At 33.3% G+C, this 5,430-nt stretch overlaps 1 long non-coding RNA gene across 1 annotated transcript in view; it reads left to right on the forward strand.

Annotated features, from left to right (window-relative positions):
* Positions 1 to 4,988: 4,988 nt before the first annotated feature.
* The window catches only part of LOC111396481, a 13,994-nt gene continuing 13,552 nt past the window's right edge, over positions 4,989 to 5,430 (forward strand). Inside the window, exon 1 of the long non-coding RNA XR_002703013.1 lies at positions 4,989 to 4,999. This is a non-coding gene — a long non-coding RNA (uncharacterized LOC111396481). The remainder of the gene's footprint in view (positions 5,000 to 5,430) is intronic.

Below are 5,430 nucleotides of genomic sequence, written 5' to 3' on the forward strand. Positions count from 1 at the left end.
ATGTGGGCCCTCACATGCCACAATGGCACAATCTACACAAAATTTGAATATGAAAACAAAAAGAAAATAAAAAATGTCAATTGTCTTCCTCTCACCACCGAACACAAGAAAAGATAAAAAGGGGCTTTATATTTTGTGATGAAAAGAACAAAATTTCAAAGGATAAAATTTCTGTCACGATGGAGTATTCCAGCGATAATCACCAGTTTATGACACACAATGAATTAACAAACAAGAAAATTTGCACAATGAATTCTAGCACCAATTGCATCATTCGACTATTCTAACAAACAAAAGAATAACAAAGTATAGAGTGCAACTCTATCGAGTAAAGATTAGATTTTTGGTGAGCACAACACAAGAAAGTAGGTCTGGGCACTTTAACCGGAATCAAATTCTCCTGAACCGAAATCGAACTGAAATCCGGGATTCCAATCTAGTTCCCGAAAAAATAATTTAGGAACCAAAATCGAGAACCAACTGGGTTCGGTTAGATTCGATTATTGGTTCCTAAACTAGAATATTGGGTACTCAAATGAAACCGATTTTTATCAAAAATTTTTATTTATAATTTATAAGCTAGAAAAAACATATAAAACCTAAAAATCCTAATTTTGGTAGTAATTAATCTAAAACTTTAAACTCTAATCCTAAAAAATAAGGTTGGTTCTTACTTTTTAACTTCTCACCTTTCATCAAATTATTGCATTTCAGAGGTTATTATATGTTAATATTTATAATTTGAGATTTTTATAAATTAAAAATTTCAAACAGATTGTAATATAAGTTGATGAATCAAAGCGTTCATTTTTTTGCAATTAAAACTTTTTACTTTCTTGTATCATTAATAAACTTAAGTGATTTTTTTTTTTAATTTTTTCATAATACATGGCAATTGAATTTGATATATTCATTACTCGCGCTGAGTTGTATCTTTTTGTTATTTTGAGTTCATGATTCTCTTTTAAAATATTTATTTTTTATTTAAAAAGAGCGAGTTCAATATGTGGACCGTAATTTTTTGACGCTATGTTAGCTATGTATATAATTAATATTTTTTATATCAGTTCATTTTATAAGTATAAGAATTGAAGCATTGTTCATAATTAAATTATATACCTAGCATGCATCTCTTAGAGATTGAATAAGATTTATTAAGTAAAGTAATTTTTTCTCAAATTATAATTTCATTTTTGATTTTTTTCCCTATTATCGTGACTTTTGGTATCCAATATTTTACTTTTTGAATATTTTTTAACTGAATTTTCTCCATTGCACATATATTTTCGAATAGTTGCGTATTAGGTATATGTACCAAAAGGGTGTATATGTGAAATATCTATTAAATAAATGTATAAAAAAATGTTATGGGTAGAATCGAAATCGAATCGGAACTGAAAGTTCGAATTTGGGTTTGATTCTAGTATTTACAAAAACTTGAATGGTTTCATTGCGAAATACTCTAAGCATAATGGGTGGTTCTCAATATTGAAATACGTGGACTGACTCACCCAATGCCAAGACCTACAAGAAAGTATTGTTTATTCAACATCATCCAATTTCCACGCAATATGTCCAATACCAACCCAAAACTGGTGTTAGTCATGTTGTATACAAAAAACAATTTTGAATAATTTATTAAGTTATGGAGGCCAGTTACTGTTGCTTTGTGAAATTTGTACGTTGATTGACCTTAATAGAAAGTTTTCATTAGAATTTTGTAATTATCATAAACAAGAGATAGGTTAAAAAATATATTGTGTCCGATTTTTCTCTCATAACATTTTTTTTCATTATATTGAATTATTGTAGTGGCAGACGAAAACGCGGTTTCAGGTTGAGGGAACATCCATAAATCTTGTATGTTCTTTTGTATGTTTATATTTTACAACGATTTTATTGCTCTTAATAATATAGAATTAGAATTTCTAATTCTCAACATAACTCGTTATCTAAGTCCTTCACGTAATATTTCCAAAAGGGAGTAAGAAATTTGGGTTAGGGTTTTTATTGCCCGAGCTGTGTTTGTTTTGGGTTTTTACTGCAATTAGTAGATCAAATTCTAGTAACATAGTTGAAAACTTGACAGGTATACCTTAATTATGTCATTGAGTTTCAAATGAAACTGCATGTCATTGTTTTTTAACAATTAGTGTTGTAATTAACTTCATATCATTTCGTGCCTATCAAATCAACCATTTACTTGTTTGACATGTTAAATTAGATAAAATAAATGATAAGTTTTCAAACATTTCTAATAATTTTGTTCGGTGTTATACGTCTAAATATAAAAATATAGAATTTTAGAATAGAGTGTGATATTGATAGCTACAAGGTTCATAGTTACACAACCCCGGATTCTTCATACGTTTCATACATACAATTTTGCGTGGATGAAGCCAAAAATGGCGCTGGACCCCCCATCCCCATCCCCATCCCCATCCCCCCATCTCATTTTTATTTTTATTTTTTTGTTTCTTTAAATCCTTAAAAGTTTTGGCATCACACAAATTATGGGATTCGAATTCCGAAACTTGGATTTTTCAGAAACTTTATTTTAAATAAAGGGTCGAGTGGTCATGGATAATTTTATTTTAATATTTTCTTTTATAAATTTAAAATTTCATAAACGTATTAAATCAATGGAAGACCAAGGAACAAATCAGAGGTTGAAATTTTTGGAAGCATAGACAAGTTGCATTGTGCCATTGGCTTTTAGTTAAAGATTAATTACAAATACTTATCTTTTTGATTACTTGTCAACTGTGAAAAGGAAATAATTGCAGCAAAAACTCTAAACCTTTAAATCATTAGCAGTCTTTCTCCAAACTTTTGATTTATTGCAACCGTCACTCTAACATTTCCAAATGTTGCAAGAGAGACCCTTTTGGATAGTTTCCATTCAAACGTCTGTTAGTTGATCACCCAAAAAAAAGATTGACCACTTTCTACGAAAATAGGGAAGGATAAATTCATGCATACACTCAAAAAACTAATATCCAAATAAGTTACTGTTTATTTCCTTCCAAATGTAATAGATTATCAATTTCTCACTATTTTATCAACATATTGAATTGAAGGTAGAAGAAATGGATATGCCAGTTTGCAGTTGTGGAGCCCTGCTCAGATGAAAACATCGTGGACTTATTTCAACCCAGGCAAGCGATTTCTTACCTGTCCACGTGAAAATAGATTTGCAAGACTGTACATTATTTCTTTGGTGGAATCTCCCAATGTGTCAGAATTAAGGGAGCTAATACCTAATCTTCTTCGGTCGAAGCGAGAGATGGAAGCTGAAATTAGGCAACTCTGTTAGAATGGAGGAGGTGTATGGATGATTTGGTTTTGCGGGTTCGTCTATGGAATGATTGTAAAATGGATCTACAGATAAATCTGTGTTGGGTTTTAGGGGTTTTTTGTTGAATATGTAATCCTTCTTCCATAATAATGTAACTAAAGTTAATGGGTGTAAAGTGCAGATTACAAATAAAATTATGAAATCCAACAAAAAAGGAAGATTATAGATCTAAAAAAAACCCCAAAAAACCAAATCTTCCATACACCAACTCCATTCGAAGTTTCAAACGGAGTTACCTAATTTCAGCTTTCGTCTCTCGCCTCGATCATAGAGGACCAGGTATCAACTCCCTTGATCTCTAACACATTGCGAAATCCCACTAAACAAGAATGTATAGCCTTGTAGATCCATTCCGCGTGGACAGGTAAAAAATCATCTGCCTGGGTTCAAATTAGTCCACGATGTCTTCATCTGAGCAGGGGTTCTGCAACTGCAAACTGGTGGCATTTCCATTTCTTCTACCTTCAATTCAGTATGTTGATAAAGAGTGAGAAATTGACAATTTATTAGGGTGTACTCTACTACATTTGGAGGGAAATAAATAGTAATTTCTTTGGAGGTTAGTATTTTAAGTTTATGAACGAATTTACCCTCCCTTATTTTGGTAAAAACTGGTCAATCTTTTTTTGGGAGGTCAACTAACAGACACTCGGATGGAAACAGTCCAAAAATGCCTCATCTACAATATTTGGAAAGGTCAAGGGTGACAACTCCAACGAATTAAAAGTTTGAGAAAAGTCTACTTATGTTTTAAAGGTTTAGAACTTTTGTTGCAATTATCCTTGTGAAAAGTGTAGGAATCCAATTCCTTTTTAATAGTGTTATTAGACAAGAAGGATTAATCATTTGTGAACCATCAAAATTATTTTCCCTTTTTATTAAATTTTATTATTTTTGTGAAATCAATATTATGCTAAGGAGTACCTTCAAAACTCTACTTATGACTTGTGTTAAGGGGATAATCATGATTTAGTTGAATTGGTGAGATGAGTTTTAAGGAAGATTAGTGCAGGGCAATCATGGATTTAAAGAAAGTTCGATAGAGTGATGTGTCCTTCGTGCATCTGAATTGGAGTTAAACATTTGTTGGTGTTAAATCTTTCGATTGTGGGAATACATTCATATTGTGTTGGTTTATAGATTTTATAATCACTTCTTTTATTCGATTTGCCTGAATCCGACGTCAATAAAAGAAGCCAAGCCTCGACCCACATGTATGTTACGCACACTAGAAAACTATGTCAAATGCAAGGCCACCATATTAGGGATGATCTAACCCCCCGGGGCATAGTCCAGTAGTGCAAAGGACGGGAGTGAGGTTATTTCACGCCTTGTTGGTGGTCGCAGCGTGGGGGTTCGATTCCTGAGGCATAGAACTGGACTCCTTGTAGGCGCAGTGTAGAGACAGCTCTTGTTCCCTAACCTGCTGGAACACATTCCGCAATTTACCTTCCTCACAAAACTCTAGGGATGAAGCGGTGGGAGCACTCAAGGTTGGAGTTCAACCTTTTTTTATTTTATTCGGGATGATCTAATGACTTCTTGCACTCTTAACACTTAGGTCAACTATCGACTTTTGGAGAAACAAATGGAGAGAATATTGGCTTGTGTGAAAGATTTGATATCCCTATATTGATTTAGGTGAAGGATTTGACATACCTCTTAGAGAGAGAGAGATCATCAGGTGTCATGTCATGGTTAATTGTCATGTCCAAATTATCTTTCCATTTATGTACCTTCAAGATTGTGTCTTGGATGGCAATGTAACATTAGCCCCCCAAGCGTAAGTTATACATTTAAGTACTTGGGACGCCCTTTGGGGCATAGTTCAGTGGTGCAAAAGATATGAGTGAAGTAGTCTCAACCTTGCTGACAGTCGCAGTGTGAGGGTTCGATTCCTGAAATATGGAATTGGACTTTTTGTAGGCACCAGTGTACAGACAAGCTCTCGTTCCCTGGCCTGCTGGAGCACATTCCGCGATTTACCTCATTCACTATGCTCCAGGGGCAAGGCGGTTGGGAACCCTCAAGATTGAGGTTCAACCTTTTTTTTTTTTTTTTTTTTTTTTTTT

This window comes from Olea europaea, chromosome 6, assembly GCF_002742605.1.
Source record: "Olea europaea var. sylvestris chromosome 6, O_europaea_v1, whole genome shotgun sequence".
Classification (NCBI taxonomy): Eukaryota; Viridiplantae; Streptophyta; class Magnoliopsida; order Lamiales; family Oleaceae; genus Olea; species Olea europaea.